The sequence below is a fragment of the Quercus lobata genome, chromosome 11, assembly GCF_001633185.2.
Source record: "Quercus lobata isolate SW786 chromosome 11, ValleyOak3.0 Primary Assembly, whole genome shotgun sequence".
NCBI lineage: Eukaryota > Viridiplantae > Streptophyta > Magnoliopsida > Fagales > Fagaceae > Quercus > Quercus lobata.
Genome location: NC_044914.1, coordinates 20,198,260 through 20,209,996, shown reverse-complemented (window position 1 = coordinate 20,209,996; position 11,737 = coordinate 20,198,260).

The window sequence follows — 11,737 nt, the reverse complement described above, 5'->3', positions numbered from 1 at the left end:
AGAAGAATGAGAAACTTTATAGGCTAGCCACCAAGAAGCTCAGTGATGTGGAACTTGATTGTGAAGAGTTTTTCACAAAGTTTGATGAAGCAAATCAGACTATTAGAGCACTGAGCTTTGAGAATAATATCTTGGCTGAGAAGACCAAGAAGTTTGTAGCAGAGCTGTTTCAAGTTAGAGCTCAATTGGAGAGGACTTTAAGTGCAAAACTTGATGAGATGCTCAGTATTCAAAAATCTGCTTCTGATCGAACAGGTTTAGGGTATGATTTCTCTTCTTCCAGTATTGCTTCTGCTAGTACTACTGTTTTTGTTACTCTTGCTAATAATGTTAAAATTGAGAACAATGATAAAACTAAATTAGCTAGTGAGAACTTAGACAAGGATAAATCTATCTTAGGAGCACCCCTTAAGTAGGATAAGAAAGAAGCTAAAAACCCTAAGGCTAAAAAGGCTAACTCTCAAAAGCCTAAACAGGAGAAGCAGCATCTCTGTCAGCATTATGGAGTTGCTGGTCATACTTGACCAAATTGCTATAAGTGGTTAGCCACTTAACAAAGCAACGACATGATAGTTTCGGGAAACCAAAATTAGCTTCAATCCTTTCTTGCTCCTCTTGGAGATCTTCTCGAAGCCCTCATATTCCTTTCGAACTTGAATGATTTTAATTCTTCCCCCTCACTGTCGGTTCAAGGGTTTACTCAAAGGAAAGTTTCTTCCAAGGTGTGGAAGGAAAATGGCTCCAAGTGATTCTATCACTTTCTTCTCTCTCTTCTTGTTTTTGTTTTTGCATTACTTGTGTGTTTTGCTTTTATTTTGAGTCAGTGTAGTTTTATGATTTGCTTTGCTTAACATGTTTTTATCTGTTTATTTTCAGTTTTATTTATTTTGTTTTTCATGAAAATAAAAAAAAAATTTGAAAAATCAGAAAAATACAAAAACAGTGTGTGTTTTGTGTACATTGGTACTTGTGTCCCTTGGATGGCCATTGAAACAAAGTTTTCTAAACTTTGTATCTTTCGTAGCTTAGATAAGTATCTCTATACACAACTAAGCAAGTGAGCTTTGTGGCTCGTGTTTGTGATGGGTAAGGTTAAGTAATCTCTTGTACTTAACACTCGTATCACTTTTTTTGAAGGGAAGGACTAGAAAATCTTAAGAGAAAGGCATAAATAACCATCTCACCATTGTTGCCTGCCAATCATGAATGACATTTGTGTGATTCGACATAGCAAAACTAGAATGTCAAATGCTTAACATAATTGGGTATTTCTTTTCTATCTCTTATATGCCCATGCATGGTTTGCTCAAAAGAAAAATATGCAAAGAAAAACAAAAAGCAAAAAGATCAAAATGCTTTTAAATATGATTGCAAGCGTGTATTATAGGAGATGTGGGAGTTATAGGATGTACCTTGAAGGTGATAGTCCCCATCAAACAGTTATGATTGTGTGTGAGTTAAAGTGATTTTCTAATATCTCAAATCATCATAACTAGTTGATACTTATGCAATCTTGCAATTTTTTCACATACAACATGCAATATTCTTTGCTACTCTTGATACATGTGCAGGTACAATGTGATTTGGCCATCATAAGATTTACATGTGTTAATGTATGCTCACTAAACTGTCTTGACTTGTTTTTGAAATATAAAATTGGTTAGACTTGTTTAGTGTGTGTGTGTGTGTTTTTGGGATCTATGTGCTTAAATTTTGTCTGTTTTTAGATCCCTTAAAACACAATCAGATTAACCTAGTTAAATAGCAAAGTGATTTCTTAGTCAAATTATCAAATCTAGGTTAACACAAATATCATATTATTGTAAAGTGAGGAAAATAAAGAACACAACAATATGATAACCCAAGAAAACCAAACCGGTAAAAATCCTGGGGAGGATTTAACCTAGCTATTCTCAAGGTAAAACGAATCAACTATTAAAGAATTGAAGTTTACACAATAGCGACTTAGATCACCAACATCATATTGCTACCTCGAGTAGAAAACTTACTACCATGACCCCATGATAGATTCGAGTCCACGGATTACTTCTTTCTTGGATTCCCAGCAAGAACAAGCACTCCCGCTTGTGTATCTTTAAGCTCTTGAAAGCAGCAACTGAATTGATCACCAAGCTCTTGACATCAATCTTGAGATTGGAAACCCTAAGTGTATGTCTCTAGATCTTACAGAAGATTCACACACACAGCATACAGAGCAACACTAAAACGTGGCTAGGGTTTTCCCTTTTATACTTAAGGCAAAACATAAAACCCTATATGTCAAATGGGCTTGGGCTGAGTTGGAAATTCTGCAAAAAAAACAATCTACACGACTTTCGATCGATCGAGTCTAATTTTCGTTCGATCGAGCCAGACAAATTTACACAGTAAATCCTGCAGTAACTCGATTCCAACTTTACATAAAAGCACATACTTTGAGCAAGTCTAAACAAGACTAAAACATTTTAATCATGGTTTGCCAACATTACAAAATGAAGTTCTAATACATTAGTTCCTAAGGAAACTTAACAAACTCTCCCTTTGGCAATCCGTGACAAAACACAAACTAAACAAATTGCTCAAATTACATAAAAATAGCCCATTACAAAAATATTGCCCAAGACAACAAATTCAACCTAACTAACATCTATCAGTTGCAAGTGTAGATAGCAGCACGACTTAATCAACCTGTATATTCCTGTAACACTTAACAAACACATAAACGCATGTGTGGAAAATACAAGTAAAATAAAGTAACTTCTTGATTTCACATAACATAACAAATAAAGACATATATCATGAATAACCTCATAAATATAAATCAATAAATAATGTGAAACAAGAAACATATATCATCAATGTATCTCCCCCTATCATGAACAACCCAATCAAAAACAAAAATACATCATGAGCCAAAAAATGTAAATACAGAATGAAGCACCTAGATACGATCTAAAAGCTCCACAGCTCCAAAACACAAAAATCTTTCCCTAACAATAAAATCTCCCCTACATATGTACTCCCCCCTTTTTGTGATGAATTGCCAAAGGGCACGCACTCATCATCAAAAGGAGATGGCGGAGGTGACCATCTAAAATGCTTCAAATTTGCTCGCAAGGCACGAAACTCATCAAGCATGTCCACCAAAAGCTGACCATGAGCCGCCTGAACGGTTATGACAGCCTCCAACATACGACGAATGTCTGAATCATCCGAGGTAGAAGGTGGGGGAATAGCAGTAGAAGCAGCAGGATCAACAGACTCCTCAGTCATAGTATCACCTGTAGAAGAAGGAGGAAGAGGTGCGACACCAGAAGACTCAACCCTAGGGTGTTTAGAGCTTACTCTCATTTGAGCAGCCCTCTACCTAAGAAAGGTGGCATTGATAGGAGCGATAATATGAATAGGCGCAGACGCTGGAAACTCATCTAATCCTAGATGTAACAAAATTCGATGAATAAAAATGGAAAAGAAAAGAGCATGAGCAGTAGAACCACTCCTATGAACCTCAATCAAGGAAAGAATAAAAAGATAAGGAAAGCTCATAGGAGCATTAGAAACAAGGACATACAAAAACTCACACCTCTCCAAAGGAATGATGTGCAGATGAGAGATAGGCCAGATGGAATGGCAAGAAATCTGAAAGAAAAGATAGTGAATCTTGGTCAACTTGTGAGAGGTGATCAGAGGATCAGAACCCCACTAGATAGTAGTACCAGTAACAAATGACATAATGTCATCAAGGGACGGAGACTCATCGTACAGATAAACAGGATGTTGGACCAATGGCACCCTAAGAGCAACAGCCACTACTGATGGAGTAATGGTGTACTCATCACCCCGTATCCAATTTCTCACAAGAGTGTTGGAATCATAGGAATGGACAGAGAGGTTTGAATAGAACTCTCTGATCAAGGTAGTCGGAGGAGGATCATCAACATCCAACAAAGGTAACCAGCCCTGACTGTCAAAGTTTCTTCTAATCTCACCATCTAGTTCGTCTAATAGAACCTTTCTCTCAGCCCAAATGTTCCTACGAAGGTTCAGCTTCTCATAAACTTCCTGGTTTTTCTCACTCAAGAACCTCTCACTATCAAAGGTGGGGGAAGAAGTAAAGGTGGATTTCCTATTAGCTCTAGTCTTCCTAGACATGATGCTAAAGAGTAGAAGGACAGACATAGAAGAGAAGAAAAAAAAAAAAAAACAAAAAACCAAGGGCAAATTGCAAGTTAGCACAAAACAATATTGAAATAACAATTCTATATGATGCATGAACAATATCAACATATGATGCATGCTCTAATGTAGTGAGAATAAGTTCAATTTTACTCTAAGATCACAAAATTGGCTTGAGCATAGAGTTTACATCAAAAACCCCAAAATTTGAAAAACCTATTTTCACAAAACCCAACAAATTGATCAATTGATCATTACAAAAGAGAGATAACACATTATAATGATCAAATAAATTAATCTATCAAGTCAATTTCATCAAATTAAGCACAATTGAACAAAATCCCCAAATCGGGTAGATACAAGCCCTAGAAATTCCAATTTTTCACAAATCATCAAATTGATCAAATTAATTCACAAAGATTAGTTTTATATTGTCCCACAACAAAACCCCATTGATCAATTTCCAAAGAAAATGCTTAAATTATCAAAAAATCCCAAATTTGCATAGGTTCGAAAATTACCTAACAATGCATGAATTAATGTATGAAAACTGAAAATAAATGAAAAAGGAAGGGCAATATGGTCTTATTGGCCTTGGAAGAGAAAAACCTTGCAAAAATTTCGAAGGAAAACGACAAAAAAATTGCTTTGACTCCTTGATCGATCGAAGAGAGAGAGAAAAGCTTTTGAAACTTTTGAAATAGTGAATGAACACATGAGAAACAAAGGTTTTTAAAAAACTCCCTATATGATTTTCGATTGAACAAAAATTAGGTTCAATCGATCGAAAATGCCTTCGATTGATCCAGAACCAATCGAGTAGCAATCGAAACGGTCAGGTTCAAACCAAAATTTTGATCGCATTTTCGATCGGTCGAAAAACAGGTTCGATCGGTCGAAAATCTAGAAAACACAATTTTTTGAAAAATAGAGCAATTTTTTTGCAAAAACTCCTCAAAGCATTGAATTTTATGAATAAAATGCACAAGTATGGGATGGAATGCTCTTCAAAAACACTTGTATTGAACCTAGATTTCCCAAAAATATGGCTTTCAATCAATTATCCTTAAATTCTCAAACAACAAACATGTTTTACATAAAACTCAAGGAATTTTCAAACTTGGTTGGCCAAACCAAAATCACACACAATAACATGTACAAAGTTTAGTAAAGAATAATTTGTGTAGTGTATGCAACTAGCAAAAGGTTGAGATACATGTGAGGTGACATGTAAATAGAAATCAATCACAATTTCTACAAAATTCATTACATAAATTTGAGAGAAATTATCACCTAAAGAGGTACATCATATAACTCTCACATTTTCTAGAATAAAAGTTTGCAATAATGTAAGTTTCTTGATTTTGCCTCATAATATACACACCAATTTTATTTGATTAGAAACTTATTAAAATAGCCATGATAATGTACACACCAATTTTATTTGATTGTGAAGTTATTAAAGCCCAATAATGTACACACCAATTTTAGCATTTAAACCGAGGCTACACCTTATGTTCTTTTTGTGCATGTGCTACACTTTTTCGAGCATAGAATCTAACGATATGCACTAAGGTGTTCATGATTGGCTAGTAAATAGTGGTGAGATGGTTATTTATACCTTTTTTCAATAAGTTCAAGTCCGACAATCAAAGGCATGTGACTTCAAGATCAAGATCATGTGATCAAAAATTATAAACATCTTCCCACACAACATGCACTGCAAAGCTCAGACTAGTAAAGTGCAAAAAATAAGCTCATCAAAGCTAAACAAGGTACATACACATGTTATGTAAAAATAAATTGGCCGACCTTGATATCAAATCCAAGACAAATAATGCAAAACACATTTTGCTTCCCTTTTCCTTTTTTTTTTTTTTTTAAATTTTTTTTTAATTTTTGAAAAGAGATAACAAAAATAACCTAGAATGAAATGCATGAATGTTATGCAATGTAAATCCTTAAAAAGAAAAGAAAACAAAAGCAACAAAGAAGAATGCTCACAAGGAGTAGAGTGATGAAGCACAAGGATCATGTCAGAAAGACTTAATTAGATTGAACCTTTTGCATACAAAACTTTTTAGATGCACCTCGAGTATTGGAGTTCTTATTCACACTAGAATGATTACCAACTCCAAGATTGGAATAAAGGTTTAGAGTCTTTACCAATTTACCAATAAGTACCATATGATCTTGTACTTGAGGCACAGAAACTTTTGGCTTATTTGCTCACTTAGCAACTTGCAACTTGAAACAGTTTGGACAAATGTGCCCAGACTTTCCACAAAAATGACAAATTCATGCAGGTCTATCATGCAACTTTCCCTTACGAGGATTAGAAGTTTTAGGTTTAGATTCTTGAAGATCAATCCTAATTTTCCTAGGCGGTGTAACTTCTACGAGTTTGACAACCTCACTCACAGGGGGTTCAGAAGAAGGAACAAAGTTTGTGGAATGTGGTTCAGGCATAGAGATGCTTTCTACAAAACCTAGACCAGTTTTGTTTGAGAAAGACTTTTGAACACTCAGCATATGATCAAATTTGGAGCTTGCAGACCTATTAGTTTGTTCTCTAGTAACAGATAATTCAAGTTCCAAATTCTTAATTTTATCAAGCAAAAGCATGTTCTCAGTTTTCACATTATTCAACAATTCATTAGCATCAAACAGTTTCACAAGCAAATTTTTCTTATCAAGTTCAAGAGATACAATTTTCTTTAAGCCTGAATCAACACTCATAGCATCCTTTGCAGCAACTTTGCAAAGTTTATTATAAGCTTCTTGTAAATCTGCATCCTCAGAGAGTTCCCCATCAGAAGGGTTCTCTTCAATAACAACACTTTCATCAACTACAATAGTAATTGTGAAAGCCATGAAGTTTCCATCCTCATCACTACTAGACTCATTGTCAGAAACTTTATCATCACTAAGGGTTATAGCCATAGCCTTACCCTTGGATCTTAAGAATGTAGGACATTCTGATTTCATATGACCATACCCTTGACATCCAAAATATTGTTAACCTATAGAATTATTAGAAGGTTAACTTACTTTCTCGTTAGCTTTTTCAGTGTTATTAACCTTAGTGGGATCATTCCTCCTAAAATTTCTAGGTTCAGCATTGTTTTTACCACTTGCCTTTTTGTTATTGTTCCTAAGAAAATTTCTAAAGTTCTTGGCAAGGTAAGCAATCTCTGTAGTAGACAGCTCATCATCAAATCCACTCACATCAACATCATCAACAGACTTAAGAGCCATTGATTTGGATTTTCTAGTCTTAGGTAGGTCTAACTCATAGGATTGAAGTCCACATCCTTGCTTTCAGTGATAACAGTTACTTTAAGTCTAAAATCCTCAGTCAAGGATCTAAGAATCTTTCTAACAATTTTAGATTGATCATAGATTTCACCCAGATTATAAGCAGAATTAACAATATCATTAAGCTTAGCATAGAATTTATCAAAAGATTCATCATCAGACATCTTAATTCTTTCAAATCTAGTTGTTAATTGCTGTAGCTTATTGATTTTAACTGCCTTTGTGCCTTCATGCACAGTCTGGAAGATATTCCAAGCAGTATAAGCAATCTCAACATTAGAAATTCTCTTAAATTCCTCCATAGAAACAGCATTGAAAATAGCATTCATAACCTTGCTATTAAAAGCGGCTGCTTCTTTCTGAGAAGTTTGCCACTCACTAACAGGAGTAGTGGGCTTCTCCCATCCATACTTAACGGAGTTCCAAATTTCTCATCAATAGATTTCAGGAATGCTTTCATCCTTACTTTCCAGTAAACATAGTTGTTCCCATCAAAGTGAGGTGGAATAACAAGAGAGTGTCCGTGTTTCATGACAACCGGGGTCAAGGATCAGCTCTTAGATCAAAAGATCTACAATAAGAGAGCAACCTGCTCTGACACCACTTGTTTGTTTTTAGACCCCTTAAAACACAATCAGATTAACCTAGTTAATTAGCCAAGTGATTACTTAGTTAAATTATCAAATCTATGTTAATACAAATATCATATTATTGTAAAGTGTGGAAAATAAAGAACACAACAATATGATAACCCAGAAAAACCAAACTGATAAAAAACTTGGGGAGGATTTAACCTAGCTATCCTCAAGGTAAAACGAATCCACTATGAAAGAATTGAAGTTTATACAATAGCGACTTGGACCACTAACATCCTATTGCTACCTCGAGTAGAAAACTTACTACCACGACCCCATGATAGCTCCGAGTCCACATATTACTTCTTTCTTGGATTCCCAGCAAGTACAAGCACTCCTGCTTGTGTATCTTTAAGCTCTTGAAAGCAGCAACTAAATTGATCAACAAGCTCTTGACATCAATCTTGAGATTAGAAACCCTAAGTATATGTGAAGGCAAACACATCTAGATCTCATAGAAGATTCACACACATAGCATAAAAAGCAACACTAAAACGTGGCTAGGGTTTTCCCTTTTATATTTAAGGCAAAACATAAAACCCTACACCTCAAACGGGCTTGGGCTAAGTTGGAAATTCTGCAGAAAAAACAATCTGCACGACTTTCAATCAATCGAGTCTAATTCTCGATCGATCGAGCTAGGCAAATTTACACAGTAAATCTTGTAGTAACTCAATTCCAACTTTACATAAAAGCACATACTTTGAGCAAGTCTAAAAAGTCTAAACAAGACTAAAACATTTTGATCATGGTTTGCCAACATTACAAAATGAAGTTCTAATACATTAGTTCCCAATTCCTTAGAACCTAACAAATTTGTTGTTGAAGAGATGTTTTTGAGAGTTCAAAATGTTGATTGGATCCTTGGTTGAGTTGCATGCTTAATTGCATTCATATCTGTGTTTTTCCATTCTTAAAAAACTATTTTTAAGCAATCTCAACACCTCCACGACACCTCTCGACACCTGGCTTATCTATCGAGCTCTTCAGCTGGTTTTTATCGCAATCTTGACACCTCTCAATAGCTAGGTGGATCAATCGAGCTTCTTTATAAACTTTTCTGTTGAATTGTTCCTCGACAGAACCTCGATAGCTAGGACACGCGTTTAATCCTCGACAGCTCCTTGACACATCCTAATTGATCGAGCTTTAAAAGGTTCCTATTTAAGCGCTGTTCGCGATTTCTTTCTCCCTTTCCTCCATCTCTCTTGACAAGTCTGTCTCCTTTCCTCCCAAACACTCACTTCTCTCTCAAAACCTTCAAACTCACGTGATTTTCGGCCTTTCCTTACTTCAAATCACTTGGTATGATCTCTTTTTATCTCATTCTTCATGCATTTCATGCATTTAGATCTAGGTTTTGGGGTTTTGAAAAATTTTGGGGTTTTTCAAAATTGTTGAGTTTTTGTTGAAATTTTGGGATGGGTTTTAAAGATTTGATCTTAAAAAACTTCATGCATTACATCTCATGAGCATTATAACAGTATTATCATGCATTTAGATGTGTGTAATTGATTGTGTGCTGGTAGGATTGGATTGGGCTAAGCCTATGATGCTTTTTATATTGCATGTCACATGTTCATGCATTCCCATGCATACGTTCTTTCCCTTCAATATATCTTGATATATTTGAATTGTTTTCGGGACTTTTTGATTGTCTCTCTCTCTCCCCCTCTTTTTTGTTTGCGTTAGTTTGTGTCTATGGCACCCAAACACAAGTCTACTCCGTCCCGAAACCCTCTTCGTTCCGGGGCATCCACTTCGTTTGATCCTACTCCTTCATCTATTCGGTTCCGTGATAAGGATGCTCAAAAGGCCTTCTCGAAGTACTTTTCTCGACGAGGCATTCATTCTGAATGCCAAGTTATCTTGGCGGACTTCGCCAGCATTGACCTACCCACTGTCATTCACAATCGGGGTTGGGAGTCACTATGTGATGTCCTAGTCACATGTCCATCCATGCTGATCCAGAAGTTCTACTCCAACATGCATGGATTCGATTATTCAGTACCTCATTTAATCTCTCGCGTTCGAGGTACGCGCATTATTGTCACACCACAAATTGTTGCAGATGTGCTCGGTGTCCCTAGGGTAGAGTTTCTTGACTACCTTGGTTGTGATCGTCTGAAGACTGTGTCTAAAGACGAGCTTATCTCTGCTTTTTGTGAGCGCCCTTCTGAGTGGGGTGACCGTCAGTTCACTTACTGTTCGGGCTTTGCAAAAGGCCCTCGATTTTTGAACATGGTCATGACTTTTGTTCTCCATCCTCTTTTTCACTATAACTCTATCACAGAGCCTCGTGCTCGATTTTTGTTGTCCTTTCTTGAGCATCTTACTATAGATTTTCCTTCTCACTTTATTTTTTCTATCATAGATGTTCATAGGGATTTGGCGACTCGTGATAAGCTTATCTTTCCTTCGTCTATCACGAAGATTTTACGCCACTTTTTTGTTCCCTTTCCAGCGTCCAACCACTTTACCTACATGTGTGCCATAGATGCCGCTACCGTTAAACGGAGTGAGGCGCAGTTTAGGTCGAGGCAGTTTGGGTCAACAGCTCCTCTCACCTGTTTGGCTCCATCCACATCCGCTCCCTTCTCTTCTGTGAGTGATGTGATTCTCGGGGACATCATGGCCCAGCTTCAGCACATGGATGCTTGCCTTGATACACTCTCTACTGAGCTGTATCAAATGAACATCTGTGTCGGCCGTATTGCACGACAGTAGGCAATCATGGGTGGTTTCGTCTCTGAGACTTCTCCTCCACCTACTCCAGAGGTTTCTGAGGTTGAGGATAGGATGATGATGATGAAGATGCTAGCTATTCCGGTACAGATGGGATGTCTACTTGACACTCTTACCCTTTGTCACTCGTGACAAAAATGGGAAGTAGTTTTAGATATGAGAGTGGTCATACTTAGGGGGAGAGTTAGTATAGGACCATTTTGTTAGGGAGAGTGTTGATATTTGAAGGATGTAGTGAGGATTACTTGTATCTTTTTCTTTTCTCTATTTTAGATACATTTATTCTTGTACATGGGTCTTGTGACCATTATTGACATACATTATACTTATTTTTTTTATATGTTGATGTATGTTTCTTTCACCTACTCTTACATGTGTTGTTTCTTTTCTCTCTTTATGCACATTACTTATATGCAATCTATTATTTCTGTTTCATACAAAGATGCCTTGATGAGTTTTGTTTAAAGTGTTTAAAAAATACAGGTTGTCAAAGTGTATTTGCCATAAACTCTCTTCTTGCAAAGTTTTTCAAGAGTTTGTGTTAGGATAGATTTTATTGTATTCAACAAGTGAATATGAGTTGAGTGATTTATGACTTCTCTCATATGTTCATTTGTTTGTTGTGGTTTTGTCTCGGATTGCCAAAGGGGGACATTGTTAGGACATATGTGTTTCACATGTTAGGAACATATGTCACTATTTTATGTAATTGGCTAATCCTTTGACAAAATGCACTTTACTTGTATTTGGGTGGATCTAGGATGTGTTTAATACTTCAAGAAACCTTGTTTCAAGATTAAGTGTTAAAGCCATGCAAGTCTGTACAAGATTCAAGCAGAGAAAGTGCCTGTCATTAAAACTTG